At 44.1% G+C, this 22,729-nt stretch overlaps 1 long non-coding RNA gene across 1 annotated transcript; it reads left to right on the top strand.

The window, feature by feature from the left end:
• Window positions 1-333: 333 nt before the first annotated feature.
• On the top strand, window positions 334-13,984 carry LOC308492262. The gene is made up of 3 exons (XR_013992487.1): window positions 334-478; window positions 1,350-1,447; window positions 13,577-13,984. It is a non-coding gene; the product is annotated as an uncharacterized lncRNA (long non-coding RNA).
• The last annotated feature ends 8,745 nt before the right edge of the window (window positions 13,985-22,729 follow it).

The following is a 22,729-nucleotide window of genomic DNA, read 5'->3' as shown; positions in this document are numbered from 1 at the left end:
AGGAAAGTGCTATTGGAAGCCGGGCGCTTGGCTTTAAATCCCTTCTCCCCCAGTGAGCTGGTGTCCTGTTTCCAAAGGCACAGAAAGCAGCCGAACGCTTCCTGAAAAATATAAAGCCTGTCTGCAGCGCACACCCTGCACGCCAGGTGTGATTGAAGCAATTTAGGCTGAGTGCAAAGTGCTCCATTTCAGGCTGAAATCACGCCAAAGACTCCTTACAAAAAGCTCCATTCAGCACCCCCGAGTCCACATTCCAATCTGCGCACTGTTTGCTGCGATTACCCAGGATTCCGAAGGCGCTTGGCCGCCTTAAATAAGAGTCAGGAAGGAAAAACAATGGCAAGGAACCGCTGGAGGACACGAAGCTGGAACCGTGAAGAGGGGCGCAGCCAGAGATGTCAGCTGAGCTCCCAAAATAGACACGGCTTAATGAGCAAGAAGGGAGGCTGGCTTTCTCCTCAAAGGCAGATTCCACCAGGTACGAACTAGACCATCCCACTCTAATGACAGATGCTCCTTGGTTCAGTCCCTTTGGCAGGGCAGTTTGGCAGTGCTTACTCATAGAACTGAAAAGTGCCCGTGCCCTAGGATACGGACATTTCTCTTCCTGGCATGTGTCCTAGAGAAAAATGCAGATAGATGGGTTGCCCACAGGGAGGGGTGCGCAACGACTTTCAGAACCGAGTTTGCCTGTAACCGTCAAAAGTTGGAAAATGATCCAATCCGTCTACAGGGGAGTAATGATGCAGTAATATTCTGCAGCAGCAAAAGGGACTATGCCACAATCAGGACAGATAGTAATATCCGTACACCCCTATCCGAGAGAGGTGAGCTCCTCCAGAAGCTCTCCTAAGCGCTCACACCCACTGAACCCCTTAATCCTTGGAACAGCCCTTGAGGCGGGTTTCTCTCATCCCTAAGCTCAGAGAGCATTGGAGGCACTGAGACGTTAAGTAACCTACCCAGGATCACACAAGTATACGGGCCATTGAAACTCGGGCCACCTGGCTCCAAAAGTCACACTGCTTCCCTAGGAATTCGAAAAACTGATTTTTGCCCTTTGAATAGGAAAAAAGCGAGTTGCAAAATGATACCATACGTACCTGCCACCAAAGGCTCAGGTGCCACAGAGCCCCATGGCCCATGGCCACCTGTACCTGAACAGTAGTGGATTTGGTCCCCTCCTGCCTGTCACTCACTCCTTTTTCTGTTCCCCAGCCTCATCATTCCCTTTCGATAGCACGTTATTATATATTATGTTTAGATATGTTCCTTTATTCGGTCAGGCCGCAATCAAGTCTGTGGGACTGAGGGCCCTTTTGTCTTTTTCCATGTGCTCTGCCCCAAAGCAGAAGCCGGAAGAGGAAGTATATGGAATGGTTACAAGCGCGGACTTGGAGTCTGATGGATCCAGGTTTGAATCTGTGCTCCCCCGGTGTGTCTTTGGGTAAGAGACTTCACCTTTGTGAACCTCGTTTTGCTCATCTGTAAAATGGGAATATTCACAGTTCCTACTTCAAGGGTTGTGAGGATAATGTATGGGCATTGTTTACCATAGTTTTTGGTACATCGTAAGCTGTCTCTGGTCCATACGCAGAAGGGAAAAAAATCACATTTTCTCATTTCTTCCTTCTTGGGGAAACACCTCACTTAGAAGGTAGCGAATTCAGTTCAACGTGTCACATTTAGGTACCACATTAGACCAGAGAGAGAGAGACATTTGGCACTGGGGGACATCCAGTCTACAACTCCTCTTCCTGCTGGCATGCTGATTTCCATTTGGGGAGCTCTCCCATTGAGAGTGGTTCTGGATGAGTGCCCCTAGCGACCGTGGAAGCCATAAAGGAGAAAGAGAATGACTCGGGTCCCTCTCGTCACATGCTTTTGCCAGGGCCTTGGAACCCTGAGCTGGTGACTGAAGGATGTAGAGATGGTGAAGTTGTGAGGCAGGACATTTCTGCTGCTGGGCATTCACTGCAATGCCTGAGGCTTATTCCTTTGCAAACCTGGTCCTCGAGGCCATCATTCATTCCCTGCACCCCCCATATCCTCCTAATATAGTCTCTTCTAGTTGAAGAAAGCCAGAGTTAGGTTTCTGTCTTTTGCCACCAAGAATGCTGGCTGACACACCCACAAGATAGTGTTGCTATGGAAACTAGTGAGAGGCCATCCGTCCCTGCGGTTGTGGTCCACAGCCTCCCAGGGAGGTTCAGAGCCACTCTCATCCGGTGCTTGGTTGTGCGGTATCCTCCCTCTCCACACTTCCAAAAAGGCAACATCTGATGAGAACTGAGCTGAGAGAGAAGGGCAGGAGACTGCTGACTGACGCAATGATATCTGCTGCCTCTGCACTACAACCCCATGCCAGGGACCGGAGAGCATACCCAACTGAAGCTTATGGGCCTATTTACAAGTCGGGCTAATTAACGGCTGTAAACACAGTTTGGACTTTGCAAGCCTTTCCTAATGGGCCTCACTGAGAAGGAATGGGCCCAAGACTGCCTCTGGCATCCTCGAGAAAATTAAAAATCCGGTAGGCAGTGGAATTGCCTCTACGTGGTTTTCCTATTACTTTTATTTTTATTATGATTGCGAATCACCGCGTTACCAATGGTACCTTGGACGAGAAAGCCTTTCCAGGGAAAGCCTAGCTGCTTCCCCATGGCCACAGCATGATTTATGGGTCCTTTAGCCAGCAGCATGCTGGCTCCTTCCACATGGTATCCTTTACCGCATGCCAAATAGGGGGGAGTTGGAGGGCTCCTGAACACGTGGAGTCATTCCTAATGTGGGGTTGCTGCAAACAGAAACACCACTCATTTTACCCTCCCGCTTGACAATACAAGTCCTAATTGGTATTTGTCTGATCCTTGGCTCTAGACAAGCAGGTGTCTGGCGGGTGTGGGCTGAGCAAGAGTTGGCATTCTGGAAATCTGGGTTAGCACGCCGTGCAGAAAGATGGCAGGGTGTAAGCGGGGCAGAGGAGGCGTGACTAATAATCCTACTGGCAATGACATTACCCATCCAGATACCCATACAAGGTAATCCAGATCCTTAGTTACATAATCAAAGCACTCCGACCAAGTTTAACAGGGGAAAACAAATTGTGATGCCAGCCAAAAGTTTCTGGTCTCGCTAATGAGGGTCAAAGAATCATAATTGGGGATTAGATCGTCAGGAATGAAACCCAAAGTAACCACTTCAGCAAAGACGATGTATGGACACCCCAGGTAACGTTATTGACTCTGGGTTTGAAACACCATGCCCCTCCCCCGCCCCCTTCCCTGGCCACTGCTGCCCCTAAAAAGATGGGCCACGATGCTTACTCAAAGATGGATTCCACCAGTGTCTGTTTACCAACATTGCTCATCTCCAAATTAAAGTTCTGCATAGGGGAATAAGATTGGCAGGAGGAGGTCACAGGCTTACCAAGGGCAGTGGAAGTGGTCTACTCCTGGTGCCAAGAGGAACAGAGTGCATGGTTACTAGGAAATTTAAAAGCAATACAATAAAACTGACCACAGTCACTCTGCTTCGTATTATGACCATGAGCCTGTAATTCTAAACCATGTCAAAGCTATATGTCCAGATGGGGCACACCATGCCCACTTCTCTTCCTGGGTCGGTCACTGAATTCGTTCACATTCCTGTGCCCCAACTGTCAGTGGGGATGGCAATAGAACCTACTCACAAGGTTGTTGTGAGAAAAAAAGTGAATCTATATTGTAAAGATGTCACTTCTTCTCAAATTGATCTAGAGATTTTAATGCCACTCACAATCCCAGCAAGTTTCTTGTTTTGGTGGAAATTTACAAGGTAATTATAAAATATGTGTGGGAAATCAAAGAGCCAAGATTATCACACAAAAAAAGAGAACAAAGTCAGATAAATTACACTACTGGATAACAGGAGTTATTATAAAGCCAGAATAATTAATGGAGCATGCTTTGATACAAGAAAGATAAATAGACCAATGGAACAGCATAAAGCCCTCAGAAAAAAAAATCCACACATCCAGACACTTGATTTATGACAAAGGTGCCACTGGAGAGCGATGGAGAAACAGTGACTTTTTCAATAAATGGTGCTAGGTCAATTGGCCATTCGTATGGAAAAATCTGAATCCTGATCTCTACTGCATTACTATACACAAAAATCAATTCCAGGTGGATTGTGGATCTAAATGTGGAAGGAAAAAATGATAAAGCATCTAAAAGACAATATGAGAATATTCTGAGCTTGATATTCTTAAGCTGTCTTAAACAGGGCACAAAGGAACTGGGATGGGTGAAGCCCCATTGTGCAGTTGGTTCAGAATAAGGGGGATCCCACAAATCAAACTCATTATCTAAGTCCCATCCCTTAGAGTCTCACTGCCTTAGAACTTTTTAAAATCTCAGAGTGTTCAGCCTGAAGCATTCCACAGAAGGGAATTTCCCATGAAGCTCTTCATGGAAAGCATCTACGTGTAGGCAGTGACTCTGATGCCATATATAGTGATTGTTTACTATGTGCTAGGCACTGTGCAAAGCACTTTGCGATCATTTTCTTATTTACTTATATTTCAGCCAGTGGTTGATGCCCGAAATTTGGTCACCATGGAAACCACAACACGAGAAAATCTATCTTCCAATCTTTCTCCACTACTTCACCTTTTAATATCTGAAAATTTTAATTTATAAAATTAAGACACAAAGAATCAATCACGAAATTGAAGTTTAAATGAGTGCTTTCTGCGGTCTTGTTTTGCTCAATTTACAATAAATCTTAACATCAAGTTGATGACTTCATCTTTTCAAAATATATTCCCATACATTTCCTCATAGAATCTCTACGAAAGAGCTCCAGCTGGCCTTGTAATTCCCATCGTCCAAATGGGGAAACTGAGACACACAGAAAGCACCCATCAGGGTCTAGCTCCAATGCCATACACAAACATTGGAAGCCATACCCAAATGAGTGGGAGAGTGGGCTAGTCGGTTTTGCAGACGCATGCTCAAGTGAAGAATGGAATTACTATATCTGGAATTGCCTCCTTGGAGATAAGTAGCTGCAGAGAACGAGGCAGGAAGGTACTTAGCCTCCACTTCATTTAGTCTCATTCAGAAACTCCTCACCTCAGTGTTAAACTGGTTCCCCTGCCTCCAGTTGCCACAGATCTCATAGCGACACTTTCGAATTTATCTGGCCACAACAGAGTTCTGACATGTCACTTCCTTGCCCCTAAACCATCAAGAGCTCCTCTTGGTTTTTTTTATATAGCATTTGTAATCAAACATCATCATAAATAAATCTTGGCTCAAATTTTGACACCAACATTTAACTGTTTTTGGTCTGCTTACTTTTCTGGGTCTCAGTTTCCTTGTCTGTAAAATGGGACTAAGACTAGGGTTGATGTGAGGGTAAAAAGGGATATTTTAAGTATAAAAACTGAGTGTATTGATGGTTTAAAAGATAGAATGGAACACTTGATTCATTTAAATAAAAACCTTCCTTCCTTCCTTCCTTCCATCCAACTTTCTAGATCTTTCTATGCACCAAGTTCTGTGCTCACACTTTTCATGCATTTTTATATACAGAAGGAAACTGAAACTCAGAGGTGTCACCCAGATAGTAAAGGGTAGAATTTAGTTTTAAACTCAGCTCTCACTGAGTTCAAAACTCATATTCTTCAATGCTATACTTGGACCACCTACATCAAAATCACTTGGAAGGCTTGCAGAAAAGCAGATCTCTGTGCCCCAGTCCAGACTGGTAGACATCCAATGGACTCCATTCTCCCCTTTCTTCTTAGTGGCTAAGGGTATGGCTATATAGCTACAGACTATATTTCCCGGTTCTTTTGCAATTAGATGTGGCCATGTGACAAGTTCTCACCAAAGGAACGTGAGCAGACGCCATGGGCGCCAGCTCCAAGCCAATGTGGATAAGAAATGGATGCATCTTCTCCATCCTCTCCCATTGACTGGAACCTGCACATGGTAGGAATCCAGCTTTGACTGAGAAGATAATGACATGTTTATAGAAGGTGGGGGAGGCTCTTATGGAGGACACCTGAGTCTCTGAGTGCCTGTGTGGTCTGGTTATCAATAGCTGCACAACAAATCACCCCATAGCTCAGTCACTTTAAACAACAGTCATTGTTTTGGGGTGAATCTACAACTCGGGCAGGCATTGATGGGGCTGGTTTCCCCCAGGTGGGAAGGAAGGCTCCATCATGATTCTTGCCCGTGGTTGGTGAGTCAGTTCTAACCCTTGGCTGAGAGTTTAGTCGGCAGAGACAGCCAGGACCCTTAGTTCCTCTCCACAGGCTTTGGGCTTCCACATAGCATGGGAGCTGAGTTCCACGAGTGAGTGTTCCAAGAGAAAAACACATGGAAGCCTTAAGGCCTGGGCCCAACATTCTGTGGTTCAAAGTGGCCACAGCGCCGGCCCAGAGTCTACAGGAGGGGACATCAAGCTCATTTCTCCGTGAGAGGAGTGTCAAAAAATGTGTGGCCATCCTTAATCTGCCACATCTCATGAAATGAAATATCCATACATAAGGAACACTCACCTTGGATGTTAATGTTATGGGAGAAATACCTTCTTTGTCCTCTAAGCTACATTATTATTGGACCTCTTAATACAACAGCTTAGCCTTTTGCCATAATAGATTCTCCCGATGTATCAGGATGGAGGATCGGGAGCAAGAGTCTGCGTTCAAACAGGCAACCTGGTGGCTTACCGCGCACCAGCATTTAAGATCCACTCCGCTAAGGAACAGGGCTATCCTGCTTCTGGCCTTCCAGTGACTCTGACTGTCAATCCCTTTTATCTAATCATCCATGGGGTTCACATCTTAGAACAGACAACATCTCCACGGGGTTGGTTTGAAGACCCACGACCTCACTCAGAGATACTCAGGGACCTTGGAGTTCATCTACTGAAATCCTCACAGGTGCCGGGATTCTTAAGACTCCTGGATTATAGGAGGCTCCCTTCAGGCAAAACTGACAGAAGACGGGGGTAAAAGGAAGTGTTTTCTAATTGTCTTTTCCGAGATGCAACTCCTCCAGACACTCCAGTAAAACAACCGAACTGTCTCAGGAGCATCGAGAGATCAGAAATTAGAGGAATAATGGTGTTACTTAGTCGAATTCAAATACCACAGACACGAATTAATTAATAGTGAATCACTTTATGAGTTACATGCATTTTATATAACAGGGGAGCCAGGTTCCTATACCAGCATGTTAAAACTCTCTAAGCAAGACAGTTCCAAGAAAGAGCAGTCACATTTAAAGTAATTAGTGAAGACACCCAATCAACAAAAGGACAGTTTTTAGACAAACATCTGGCTATTCAATGCTTTTTCTAAGACCACCTGGCGGGTCTTATAAAATCAGGTCTCTAATTCAAAAGCCTTCTCCTCGTCTTAGTTCACTTCCAATTCTGTTAGAATATTAAGCTTCCTTATGGTTCATATTGGGTCCCTGCAGACTTCATTTGGCAATCTTCCTCAACAGAGATTAGAATACTAGTCCCATGGGGTTGTTGAAAAGATTAGACAAGATAATAGAGATATTTGTGCAATGACTATTCACGATGAAGCCCCGCAGAACATGTAGTACAATTTTCAGAACAACGTTGCTGCCTAGTAAATATAAGTTCCTCTTATTCCCTTCCCATTTTAGGAAATGACTTCTCAATCAGGAATGGCAGCTGTTATGGACTGAATATTTGAGTCCCCCTAAAATTCCTATGTTGAAATCCTAAACCCCTATTAGGAGGTGGAGTCTTTGGGGAGGTGATTGGGTTGTGAGGGTAGAACCCTCACGAATGGGACGATTCCCCAAAGCTCCCTCCCCATTCCGTCAGGTGAGGACACAGCAAGCAAAAACCTCTATGAACCCAGAAGTGGGCTCTCCGCAGACTCCAGATCTGCTGGCACCCTGATCCTTGACTTCCCAGCTTCCAGAACAGTGAGAAATAAACGTTTGTTGTGCAAGCCGCACAGTCTGTGGTATTCTTGCTACAGCAGCCCAAACGGACTAAAATGGCAGCCCCCATAGATTTTTGGCTTGCTGTGTGCAATGACCTTTTTTGTTTTTTAAGTTTTACCTTTGTTTCCAACATGAAAATGAGAAGGTTTTACGTGAAAATTCAGATTCCTGGTTTCTTCTAAAAGCACCGAGGCTCTAGAAACACAGACCAGCATGGCTTCTCCGGGCATGTGTTTGAGAGCCTAGGATCGAATAATGTTCTTTCTGATATCCAGTGGGACCTGAACAATATGCTGAAAGAAAGAATAAATGAATGAGTGCATGCATGCATGCATGAATGAATGAATGACAGAGTTGCTGTTCATGCAACTAATTGTTAATAGAATGAGAAGTGGGGCAAATATACTTATTGGTTAATTTATCATCTGTTAAACATTTTAAATATCACTCCTGAATACAGAAGAGTTAAGTGTCCAGTGTATTAATAGCTCCAATAAATTAATAGCTATAATAATTACAAACAGATAATTAAACTATTTTCCACTAAAAGGGGTAGTTGTCTTTTCTTAAGGGATTCTGGTATAAAGTTCCTTATATAAATTAAGCTCCTGGAACACAGTAGGTACTCTGTCCATTTCATTTATTATGATAGTTGAGATTTACAATATTGCATCTTTTGTCTTTTCTGCTATATGCTCAGCACCGAATATGGTACACAAGGGTGTTTAATAAATATTGGCTACATCAGTTATTTAATTAATGATGAATTAGCAGTATTAACTCAGAAAAAGAAGTGAGTCTGATCATCCTAAGTGCTGTTTAGATCAGCCATCAAGCCCTCGCGTGTACCCTGGGATTCTTAGGGTCAGTGATAGGAAGGTCAGTTTTCAGCCTGAAGGGAGTGAGAGGGCGGGGCTTCAGGATCCCAACAGCCTGCTTGTCTTATCTCGTCTTTTGAGGGTCATGCCCAAGGCAACCCTGCCACAAAGGCCACCTTATCTCTGCAGCACAGGAGGCTGAGATAAGCCCTTCAGGAGAATGGGACCGGCCCACTAGGGGCTGCTGATTAGAGCTGAGCCTTCTGAGGGGGGTAGGGGTCTTGGGTCCAGCCCAGATATTTCAGGCTTCTCCACCGGAGAGTTTTTTATTATTATTATTTTACAGGAAAGCTGCTGGCAGGCTAAGAGGTGGGAGGAAGGGAGGGGTTTTGTATGAGAGAAGAAAAGGACCTGGAGATAGAGAAAGAAGAATGGAGACACACACACACAGGCTCAGATGTACAGATAGCTTCACAGAGAGCTGCACAGTGGGCAGGAGAAAAGAGAGACCTAGAGTCAGAGTGAGAGCCAGGACAGCAAAGAATCAGAGGCAGAGACTCACAGAGATACACACAGCAATCGCCCTGGGAACAGGGAGAGACACAGAGAGGCTGAGGGAATTCACCCAGAGAAATGACACAAAACACAGACAGAGGAGGGGGCAGTGCAGGGGGACACAGACAGAAGGACAAACACAGAAAGACAGAGATAGAAGAAACATAAGGGATGAAAACAAAATAAACACACAGAGACACAAAGCAAGACTTATACAAAGTAACAGAGGAAGGAAACAGGGAGCAGAGGGAGTAGATGAGCTGGTAAACCTGTGGTTCCGCTTTATCTGGAATAATTCTTTGCACTGCCAGAGATTCTGGTTCTGTAGTTCTGGGGAGGGCCTAGACATTACACATTTTAAAATCTCCCCAGGTGACTCTCATGTGTAGCCTGGATCGAGAAGAGCTGCTTAAAGCAAGGGTTTTGGTAAGTGGGAGAACTATATGAGAATTACCTGGGGTGTTTTGGGCCCTTCTAGGGCTATGAATCAGAGCTGTGAGTGTGGGGCCCAGGCAACTGGATTTTTACATGTTCCTCTGGAGACACTTAAGTGTGAGAGCCACGGCCCTAAGCTGGTGGCTTTTGGGAAGACACACACACACACACACACACACACCTCAGAGGAAGCTTACTGATCGTGTCCCCAAGTGCTGGGGCTGGCCTTTCCAAAACTTCCCTGGCCCACTCTGTTCTTATTTGTGGAAGCACAAGACACCAGGTCAGAAAACCGAGTGGCAGCCCTGCTTCCTACCTACATACTGGATGGCTTTAGACATGTTACTTAACCTCTCTGAGCTTCTCGTACTCATCAACATAGTGACGCTAATCATCTCAGCTCTGCCTGCCTCACAGGCTCTTTCGGTCATCTAGTGAGACATGGAACATGAAGGTGCTTTGTAAGCTGCAAAGCTCTGCAATGCTCTCACGATTACTAACAACAGCAGGTGTGTTGTCTTTTTCTAACACCAGCAACTGATTCTCCAGTTCTCTGGCTCTCTGACACCAACGGAGTGTCCAAGAATCAAATCTGAGACCACCCGGAGTCAGTGCAGATTCCACAAGTTAAAGGCTCAGTCCCACAAGATTGTCTCCACTTTCGACACCAGCCGTCAATGGGGTGCCTGAGTTACCCACACTTCTGTCCAGTCAGCTCCAAATTTGAGGGTTCCCATGACTCCCTCCTCAGGTTTGGTAATTTGCTAGAATGATTCACAGAACCCAGCTAAATGATGTGCTTACTGTTACCGTTTATTATAAAAGATACAAATGAACAGCCAGACAAAGAGGTACATAGGCTGAGATCCAGGAGCTGAGATTCTGTCCCCAAGGAGTCAGCGAGCTCCACCCTCCCATCCCAGTATGTGGATACAAGGAAAGCTCCGATTCTCGATTCTCGTTGAAGAATATTTATAAGGCAATTTCCTGTCTCCTTCCCCTCTGCAGAGATGGAGGAGCTGAAGCTTCTCACCCTTGAATCACAAGTTTGGCTACTGATGACCAGCCCCCATCCTGAAACTATCTAAGAACCCCACCCTGAGTCACCTCATTAACACGAGTGTCTAGAAAGGGGCAGAAAGTTATGAATAACCAAAGGCACTCCCATCACTTAGGAAATTCCAAGGCATGTAGAAGCTCTACACCAGGAACCTGGGACAAAGGCCAAATATGTATCTATATAGTTTATAATACAGCAATATGTAACAGTTACTGAGTACGTGCAATCTTCTAAATGCCCTGATAAGTACTTCATATACTTTGTTTCATTGGTTCCTCATAACGACTTTTTTTAAATTAGTTTCAGCTGCTCATAATGACTTTTTGACTATTATCAGGCCTATTTTACACATGAACACACTAAGGCTCATAGAGAAGTAGTATTTTGTCCAGAGTCACAAAACAAGCATATGGCAGAGCCAGGTCTCTTATCATCTTAGATCTGAATATAAGCTCAAAGACTAGTCCATACAAAAACATCCTTCAATAGGTGAGGACCCCCAAAGTTCAGAGAGATTACAGGCCTGACGCAGGGCATAGAAGGAGTCACTGCTCTGTCTTGCTGCAAATTACTTTAAACAAATTGCAGTCGTGACAGGCAACCTACTTGTACAAGTAGAAAATCCTCATGAATTTACACTAAAAATATCTACTAGAATAAGTGAATTTAGCAAGGTCATAGGATTTGTCAATTTGTGATAAAAACAAATTTCATTTCCACTAGCAGTGAACACTTGAAAAGCAATGTTAGGAAACAAAAGAATTTACAAAAGCAACAGCACGAGATACATAATTAAAAATAAATTCAATTTAAAACTGTGCAAGATCTGTATACTAAAAACTAAAGAAGAATGCTAAGAGAAATTAAAGATGACTCGAATAAATAGAATGATATACCATGTTCATGGATCAGAAGATTCAATGCTGTTAAAATACCCATTCTCCCCAAACTGAATGCAATCCCTATCAAAATCTCAGACGGAAGATATTGACAAGCTGATCCAAATATTTTATGAAAACACAAAACGTTTATTATTAGTTTGCTCAGGCTGCTGTAACTAAGTACCACACACTGGTGGCTTAAACAACAACAATGTATTATCTCACCGTTCTGGAGGCTAGCAGTCCAAGGCTGAAGTGTTGGCAAGTGTTTGTTCTGAGGGCTGTGAAAGAAAATCTGTTCCATGCCTCTCCCTTAGCTTCTGGTGGTTTTCTGGCAATATTTGGTGTTCCTTGGTTTGTAGAAGCATCACTCTGACCTTTGCCTCCATACTCACATGGCATTCTCTCTGTGTGCATGTCTGTGTCTAAATTCCCCCTTTTCAAAGCATACAAGTCAGATTGGATTAGGGCCCACCCTATCTCATTGTGACTTGATAATCTCTGTAAAGAACCTATCTTCAAATAAAGTCACTTTCTGAGGAACTACAGGTTAGGATTTTAGCATATGAATTTTAGCAGGACACCTAACAACCTAGGAAAGCCAAGACAATCTTGAAGAAGAACTTATATAACCTGATTATTATAAAATAGCAGTCATCAAGATAGTGTGGCACAGTGATAGAAAAAGAGACTAATGTGTCAATGAGACAGAATAAAGATTCCAGAAATAGACCCACATGTCAGTCAATTGATTCTCTACAAAAGTGCCAAAGCAATTCTATGGGAAAAGGAGTCTTTTTGACAAATTATGCTGCAATAACTACATGCTCATATGAAAAAACTGAATCTTAATCCCTATACCATATTATACAAAAAAATTAATTTATAATGACTCATAGAGCTAAACATCAGAGTTAAAACTATAAAGCTTGTAGAAGGAAACATGGGAGAATATGTTGTAGTAAGAAAACATTTCTTAGGATACAGAAAATACTAACCATAAAATTTTTAAAAATTCATAAATTGATATCATAAAAATTTAAAACCTCTGTTCATTCAAAGGACACCATTAAGGAAATTAATAGGGAAGCTACAAACTAGGAAAAAATAGTCACAAATGCATACTTGTGTATCTGATAAAGCACTTGTATCCAAAATATAAAAGCAACTTCTGTAACTCAATAATAAAAGAAAAATAATCTAATAAAAATGGACAAAAAATCTTAGATATTCCACAAAAGGAAGATGGACAAATAACCAATTACCACATGAAAATGCATCCAATGGTATTACCATGTTTCCCCCAAAATAAGACCTAGCCGGACAATCAGCTCTAATGCATCTTTTGCAGCAAAAATTAATATAAGACCCAGTCTTATTTTACTATAATATAAAACCCAGTCTTTAATATAATATAATATAATATAATATAATATAATATAATATAATATAATATAATACCGGGTTTTATATTAATTTTTGCTCCAAAAGACGCATTAGAGTTGATTGTCTGGCTAGATCTTATGTTCAAAGAAACACGATAGTCTTCAGGGAAATGCAAATTAAAAGCAGATTGAGAAAACATCAAATGCCCATCAAAACTGTTTCTTAAAAATCTAACCACCATAAAATGTGGGCTAGGATGTGGAACAACCAAAAGTCTAAAATATTCCCAATTGAGATACAGAATATACAACCATTTCGAGAAAAGATCTGGTAGTGTCTTATAAAACTAACATACAGCTACCCTGTAACCCAGAGAAACTCATTCCTAGCCATTTACTCAAGAGAAGTGAAAACATATGCTCACACAAAGACTTGTATGTGTTTTATTTCTAACAGCCCCAATCTGGAAACAACCTCGGTGTCCATTCATAGAAGAATAGAAAAATAAACTGTGGTACATCCATACGACGGAACACTATGCAGCAGTAAAAAGGGATCAATTGCTGCTTCATGTAACAAAATGGACGTCCCTCGCTGACATCATGATGAGCACGAGAGGACAGACACGACACAATACATACAGTGGGATTTCCATTTTGTATGAAATTCAACAGCAGGCAAAATGAATCTGTAGAGATAGAAGTCAGAAGAGTTGGGCATCTCTGAGAATGCGGAAAATCGACGGGGCCTCCTGGAATGCTGCAAATATTCTACATCTTCACTTGGGAATGACTGTATGTTTAAGACTTGTACACTCTAATTCTGTTATCCTTCAACATAAAAATATTGTAAAGATAATGCAACTCTAGCTCACATTAAAAAAAAAAACAAAAACCAAAAAACCAATACTTTAGTATCGTGTAAAATAAATACCCAAATACCGAGATGTCACGTTGGTCATTATTTCAATCGTTGCCTATGAAGGAGACCGTCTTGCAGGTAGCTGAGAATTGACAACAATAACCTTTGTGACTTTCTCAGGAAATGTGTGGGACTTTGGAACCCACCCAGCTCCCCAAGGTAACAGTGGTTTCTCAAATGAGAAGAACCAGCCACGCTCATCAAAGGAAGTGGGACATTCCTGGAGTCCACCTGTGAGAGAATTTGATATATACAAATTTGATATGAGAGAATTTGCTTTATACAAAGCCATGGCAGTAGGTGCTCTCCACAAAGATGGCAGACAGAGCAATAAAAATGTAACTACCTTTGAAAAGTAAAAATGTAGATGTACCAGGAAAACAACAGGGTAATTATTGACCATGGAAGAGCCTGCATTTGGGGTTTACAGGTGGTGAGACAAGGCTGGAGGTGCCAAGGTCTAGAATACAGCCTGGTGCCTGCTTTCTCAGGAATGAGGTGATCCTCCAGGTAGCAGGCAGATGACACTGTAAGGTGTTGTCTCAGGTCTCGTCATTTCAAGAGGAGGGCAAAGATCAGAGACAGACTAGTTCATAAGAAAGAAAGCCAGATACCAGATCAGAGATCCTTTTCTTTCATTGGAGGTTAGCTTCACTGATTGCTATTTATTTAGCACTTACTATGCACTTTTTATACACTTTAGACAACGTATCACAATAGTTTGGGAGTCAGATTGCCTGGGCTCAAATATTAGCCCTACAGCTTACTAGTCACACGTAACCTTGGGCAAATGACTTAAAATCTCTGTGTCTCAATTTTCTCACTGTAAATGAGGCATGATAGGGTTAAGCATAATAAAGGACGTGTAATAGGGTTACTGTGAGGATTACATTATGATTAATGTATGTAAAGAAAACTTAGAACAGCACCGCTACATATAAAGGACTATTTTTGTTAGTGACTCGACTCTTGTGGATTGTCTAGTTTGTGGGACAATTTATGCCCCAGGGCTTCATTGATGACAATAGAACAATGAAGGGAGCTTAATATTTAGTGTGGTCAGGGAAAGAAACAATCAAAGAGAGTTCGCCAAAAGCACTATCATCCAAATGGGACTGTGGGTGGAGCCCAGGCTGCCGCCTTGAGAAGCAACAGAAGAGGCTTCACACTGCAATGAGGAGCGGAGTATACTTCCCTGAAATACTCCACCGAGTTACTAAACAAGTAAACAAGCCAGTAATAAAAATTAATAGTGTGTTCAACAAACAATGCTTGGACAACTGGGTAACCACGTGCAAAAGAATGAAGTGCAAGGTACCTCACGCCACACACAAAAATTAAGTCAACGTGAATCAAAAATGTACATGTAGGTGTTAAACCTATAAAACTCTCAGAAGAAAATACAGAGATACTCGTAAGTCTTCGTGACCTTGGATTTGACAATGAATTCTAAAATACGACACCACGCGCATGAGCGACCAAAGAAAATCTAGATAAACTGGTCTTCACCAAATTAAAAAAGTTTTGTGACAGTGAAAAGCAAACCACATAATGGGAGAAAATACTTGCCAATCATTATCTGATAAAGACCTTTTATCTAAACATATGAGAAACACTTACAACGCGTCAATGAAAAGATAAATAGCCCAATCAAAACTCGGGCAAAAGATATGAATAGATATTTCTCTAAAAAAGACATACAAGTGGCCAATAAGAACATGAAAAGATGCTCAATCTCATTAGTCATCAGAGAAATACAAATCAAAACTACGAGATATCACTTCACACCCACTCGGATGACGAGAATCAAACAGTCAGATGTAACAATGTTGGCAAGGATGTGGAGAAATCAGGTCCCTCACACACGCCTGGTGGGGATATAAAATGATGCAGCCACTTTGGAAAAGAGTCTGGTAGTTCCTCAGATGGTTAACCATAGAGGTACCATGTGACACAATGATTCTACTCTCGGTATTTATACAAGAGAAATGAAAACATGTGTCGACACAAAAACCTGTACAAGAATATTTATAGAAGCATTATTTACAATAACCAGAATAGGAAACCAACCCAAATGTCCATCAACTGATGAATGGATAAACAAAATGTAATATATGCACACAGTGGAACATTATTCATTCATAAAAAGGAATGAAGTACGGACCCACGCTACAACATGGATGAACCTTGAAAACACTATGCAAAGTGAAAGCAGTCAGTCACAAGAGATCACATATTATATGATTGCATTTATATAAAATGACCAGAACAGGCAAATCTATGAGACACAAAGCAGATCAGTGTTTGCTTATGTCTGGGGAGGTGGGAGGTTGGGGAGGTGACAGCTATAGAGAATGAGATTTCTATTTGAGGTGACAAAAATGTTCTAAAACTGTGGTATGGTTACACATGTCTCTGAATATACTAAAAACCATTTAATTATATACTTTAAATGAGTGAATTATATAGTATATGAATTATTTCTCAATAAAGCTTGTATTAAAAATTGTTTGAGACTATACAAAACAAATTGAACCTAGAAGGTAAAATAACCATTAATATTTCCTAAGTGTTTATTTTGTGCCTTTGAGACACACTTAAGTCTGTACTTTGTACCAGGCACTTCTCTAGACGATGAGCTACAACAACAAACTAAATAAATTTCCTGTGCTTTGAGTGGAGAGAAGTAGACAAAACATACGCGTGTATTAAGTAGTGCTACGTGTTAAAGAGAAAAACAAAGCAGGGTAATCATATAGAAGATGATGGGTGTGCCATTTACAGGGGGCAGGTGATGGAACAATCTACTGATAAGCAGACAGACTGAAGGAAGCAGGACTGGAGAGGCAGAAGGGTCAGAGCAGTAGGACCAGCTGAGCACGAAGGCTTGGAGATGGGAGTGTGCTCGGTGTATTACAGGAAGAGCAAAGCGGCCAGTGTAGCTGGGGTGACGTTCGTAAGGGGGCGCATGGGGGGACAGGGTTGGAGAGGAGGGCGGGGTTTGTAAGCTGCAGTAGGATTTGACATGCAGTGCTGGGGTCTGTCTCACTCCTGTGGGCAGACCTGACCTTAACCCCTGGCAACACAGGACGCCTCCCTACCATACAGGGTGGGACAACCACAATCTTGTCCAATGTCTTCAAACTGTGGACTGCAACCTATTCATGGTGCTCTGAAGTTGATTTAGTAGATTAAAACTAGCGTTTATGGAATGGAATGGAATGGAGTGGATTGCAGAATATCCCACTGCAATTGTTGTGTGTGTGTGTGTGCATGTGTATGTGTGTGTGTGTGTGTGTGAGCATGTGTGTGTGCACATGCCACGTACTGGTTGTGACATAAAATGTGTCTCTTACCAAGGACCGCATGGAAATACCTGAACCTGACTCGAGCCCACTCCCCGCTTGCACAGCCCCGTTGGAGCACACGCACGCCTGCGCCAAAAGGCACCTTGGCTGTTGATTTGTGGGCAGCTCCCTGTGCTGATTGTCAACAATTGAATTGATCCCAACAACAAACTGGCCTGTAGCTCTGGAACAAAACAAGGTCTTCTGTGTTAATTGAGAAGTTTCCTTTAAGCAAGGCGGGAACCCCATGTGTGTGTTTGCATTTTAATGAGTGGTCACTGATTTGCTGTGTTTAGCCACCATAGTCCCTGGTCTGCCGAAGAACCCCCAGACCCAGCCAAGGATGTCTCTCTGGGAGGGGAGGGGCCGGTGGTTCCCTCTCAAAAAGTGCCAGGCCCCTCAAAAGTGGAATGCCTGGGGTCAGACAGGTATACACTCCAATCCTAATGCAGTCACCTCCCAACTGTGTGAGTCTGGACAAGTGAAACGCCTCTGAGCCTCAGTTTCCCCATCTGTAAAAGGAGGTAATGATAATACCAACCTCATAGGATTGGTGTGGGCTAATAATGACAGTTTGTACCTAACATGGCACTTACAGTGACTGTCCATACTAACCCAGGTAAGCTTCCCTACTACTCTGAAAGATGAAAACTCTGTCCCCCACTTTACAGATGAGGAAACTGAGGCCAAAGAGGTTCTGTAACTTGCCGAAGGTTACCTAGCTGGCAAATGTTGAGAGCCGGGCTTCCCACTTACTCTCCCTGCTCAGTTTTAACAATAGATGCTTAATGAAAAAAATTAGGAGCCACTAGAGAAAATGGTATCTAAGAGATTCTGAGAATCGTGAAGACGGCCTATCAAGAATTTGGGTTCTCTTTCCAGGCACATAGTAGGGTTCCTCCTCTCCACCCTCTTGTATTTAGGTATGTCCATTCACTTGTGTTAGCTAACACAATATGAGTGGATGTGATGTGTGCCACTTCTGGGCAAAAGGTTTAAAAGAGAGCATGTAATTCAACATATTTCTCTCCTTTGTGCTATGGTGATCATGAAAACATGGCGACATGGAAGCAGCAATAAGCCGCTTTCCCAAAAAGCGAGGGCAAGCAAAGACCTCTGTGCCGACATACCTTCGTCATAGTAGAAGAATGAAAAATAAAGTTAAGACCCTGAGATTTGGAGTTATCTGTTACTATAGCAACACTCAGCCTATCCTGACTGATGCAGGCCCTTCCCAGCCTGACCTGGTGTAGCTACCATTTATTGAACTGTGTGTGGCAGATTTAAGTGCTGAACACTTTACATATTTTAGCCCATTTCACCCTGACCACAACCCCAGACAGAAGGCTATTAGCATAACCATTTACAGATGAGGAAACTGGGGCTCCACGAGGTTAAGTCAATGGCCCAAATTCACACAGCTAATAAGTGGCAGGGTCAGGACCCAAACCTGGCCCGATAACAATACCTGCCTCCACCTCTCATGGGAACTGCTCACAGTCGTGTCCTGGAGCCAGCTTATGAGAGCGGATTGTGGGCATCTATTCCCAAGGTCCTATTCAGTGTTGTCACACTGGTAGTTTGAAATACACCACAGTGGCGGTGGAAATTGGCAAATGCTACAAATCAGGGCTTTTCCGTTTGATTGAAGAGCCCACGTACCCCTGTTCTACGGATTGGACCTGACCCACATGATCAGAGCCAGCCATGCTGAGTTCTAATCCACTCAACTTGCCCAGGGAAATTGCCAGAAGCTCATCCAGGAACCCTTGGGATTCCCCCAAAGTGTTTTTAGTTGGTGAGAAAGAATCCATAGTGAGACTAACACAAAACCATGGAACAAGAAGAGAGAAGGCATTCTGCAGGGTCGAGAGACGCAGGCTGCGAGAGCAAGAGGAAGAGAAACATCCAGAGGGGGAGAGAAAGGCCTTCCCGACCAGAGAACAGGCGCTTTCATCTGTGGTGCACACATTTTGTTAAGTCTGCATAATTCATGAAACACAAGAAGCTCCCGAGGACAGCTGAAGTTCATGGCAGAAGATCAAGTTGACGAGATTGGCTGTGAGATAAAACAAACAGGAACCCGGGTGGGGGTCGGCTGCTGGAACTGACCTATAGTTCTTTGTTTACATTGTAGCAAGAGCTGTCTCTGCTCATCCATCACCCCAACTAGGCTTCACATGCAGGCCAGGGTTCAGGGGTGGCGGTAGGAGAGGGCCTTCGGAGCACGGAACCAGAGAATGGCGACTGTGTTGGGTTCTGGCGGCTGTTGTGCCATATACAGACCACTATGTTCATCCTTGGGATGATCGTGATAGTAACTCTGCCATTTCCAGGCGGCCTTGAGCAAGTCATCTAGCCTCTCTAAGCCTGTTTGCTCCTCTGTAAAGTAGGCTAAGAGCTCCCAATTTATAGGTCTGTAATGCATAGTGCCTGGCACATAGTAAGTAGGCCAGCAACTTTTCATTACTACGAGGAAGAATAATAATAGAAATAATAACTAATATTGAACAGTGCCACATAGTATTCTGAGTGCTTTGCTTAAAATAAATTCTTTACTCCCCACAGCAAGCTTATGAGATGGGTACTATTACGGTCCCCATTTTCTAGAGGAAACTAAGACAAAAGAAGGAGTGTCATTACCCAAGGCACAGTAATGGGGGCTGTCGTGCAGAATGTCCAGCGGGGCGGCCTGCAGGGTCTCTGCTCCCACTCCCCACATAAGAACGCAGGACATGGTGAGGCCAAAAAGGAACACCTACGGAGCCATAGTAGGGAAGTCATACCACTATGGTCTCACTGGAGGCTGGGTTTACACGACGTGCGACCTGCTGTCCACTTTGCTGCCAACCGACCAACTCTCCTCGACTCTCCTTACTCTCCTTCAGTCTCCTCCTTCACTCTCCTCGGCTCCCCTCCGTAGCTGCGGCAGTTATATCAGTGACCAATGGCTTAATGGCTACAGCTGATGGCCAACCAGCCACAGCTGACGGCCATCCACTATCTGAGCCAGCACCTCTCCACATGAGGCCGAGAGCCTGGAAACTGCTTTCTGGGGCTCTGTCCCCACAGGGGCCAATCCGGTATTCAGCCCTCTGAGAAATGACCAGAAGTTTATAAACATTCGCTCTCATCCTCACCTGCACAACTGTGAGAATTAGATCTGTTTGTTTCCATTTCACAGACGAGGAAACAGAGGCTCAGAGAGTTAAATTAGCTAACCCCAGATCACTGAGCAAGCAAGCAGCAAAGGAGAAATTCAAGACTAGGTCTGTTTGACCTGAGGTGCTTGTTTCGGTCAACCATCTTTTATTCCCAGAAATAAAAGCAGCCACCTTTACTAAAGCAAAATCACTTTTAATTGACGCTTAAGATGTGCAAGGCGCTAGGCTAAGCATTTCACGGGCATCCCTTTATCACAACAGCTGCGAGAGGAGGGCACTCATCCCCATTTGACAGAGTAGGAAACTGAGGCACAGAGAGGTTTGCCGTTTGTCCAAGGCCCGCCGCTAGAAGGTGGCGAGCTGGGACGTGAACCCAGCTGTCCTGACTGAAGACAGTAACCACTGGGCTAAATTCTGTGGGGCTATGGTGTCTACTGAACAAATATCCTTGACCTGTTACGGGAAAAGTTATTCATGACATTTGTTCAAGAATAGTAAGGCAGACTTCGGTGGGGTGGGGGGGGTGCGGGGGGTGGAGAGACTCCTGTCACAGGTATAGGCTGCAGTAGGGGAGAAAGATTGGGCTCGACTCCGAATAAGGAGAAGCGCAAATGTAAAAGCCAAGGAGCAGGTTGGGGGTCAGTGGATGGAAAATTACTAAGAGGAAACCTCAGGAGTAAGGCAGGGATTCTAGCTAAGCGGGCCAGCTGAGGGCAGGACAGGTGATTGATCAGACGCCAGCTGGGAGATGGCGGAGGGTGACGAACCCAATGAGAGATGGGACATGATCAGATATGAAGCACGGCTAAACTGAGCAGGATTCCTGCTAAATGACGAGAGGAACACAGACCCCCCAACGTCGGGGCCTAGCTGAGAAGAGAGGTTGACACAGGTTAGCTAGCTTGTCCCTAGGTAGACAGGGAGGTCCCTGGTAAAATAAACAAAGACAGCCATATCCTAAAACTTCAGAATTTGAAATCACTCCTTCGCTCCAGGACATAATATAACAAGGTCTTGAGGTTAATCATAAAATTCATTTTGGCCTGACAAATGGAGCTGATCTGATAGATACAGAGTGGGTTATTTTGCTAATTCCTTTAGGATGGGCAAGCAGAACAAACCTGGTAGACGAATTTCTTTAGAAGGCTCCAGTTCCCTTCTTCAAACAAGCTCCCTTCTTCAAAGAGCTCCTCTTCCCCAAGCAGGCAAGGGAAGATATAAAAGTAAGAGCTTTTGCCTCAGTCAGGGGGACACCCCCATTCAGGACCCCCTCTCGCTCGGGAGCTGCAACCTCTTCTCCTGCCTCTATAAACTATCCTATTTTTCAAAACTCTTTGCCTCTCCCTGGTCCGTGTTTCCATTCTTCGGCTTCACGAGACAAGATCCCGGCCCACACTCAGAAACTGCCGGCAGATCCAACATCACCTACATCAAGTTCAGAGGAGCCTGACTAGAGTTTGGGCAAGGAGAATTGTTACCTGTCCTGAAAATCCCATGTCCTCTCATTCCCTTCAACCAATAAGCAGGTACTAGGCTTGAGAGGGAGAGGAAGGAGGGAAGAAGGAGAATTCAGGAGCTGGAGAGAGAAGGGAAGATCGTCGAGGGAGGGGCAACGTTGGGGCTAAAGATGATGGACAGAAAACTAGAGCAGGGGCCCGTGGGCTGGGCCAGCCCTCCCCATTCCCTCGGCCTTGCTCCATCCCCCTAACCCTCAAGAAGTAATCCCAGAACTATGCCAGGTGTGTCCTGCAGGTACTGGAACTGCCCATTAAAGCAGGCCTGGGAAGATCCCTGTCTCCGCAAAGACAGAGCAGAGTCGCCCCATGCTGCCTTTCCCCTTCCTGAGAAGGCAGCCGCTGGGACCTCAAATGAGGAAGACCCCCGCCAACATTCCTGGTGAGGAAGATTTATTAACGCAGAACCTTCTGAAATGACAAGGGTCAGAGGCTGCAGCTGGATGGACTTCCAGGCAGAGTCTGAGAGAGTAAAGCCAGGAGCTGGTGGAGGAACGTTTGATTCCCACTTTCCTCACCTCCTTTATACGAAGCCAGCCTGGGGGCGACCCAGAAGCAGGGCCCCACCCAGCGAGGACAGTCACCTCTCCTGTAGGTGCTGACCTCACTTCCTATGTGAGGAGAAGTGGATCCTGCAGGGAGCTCACGCTGCGGAACCTCCAG

This window comes from Rhinolophus hipposideros (assembly GCF_964194185.1).
Source record: "Rhinolophus hipposideros genome assembly, chromosome: 24".
NCBI classification, from domain to species: Eukaryota; Metazoa; Chordata; class Mammalia; order Chiroptera; family Rhinolophidae; genus Rhinolophus; species Rhinolophus hipposideros.
The sequence above is the reverse complement of the archived record's forward strand: the minus strand, read 5'-3'. Positions and strand labels throughout refer to the sequence as shown.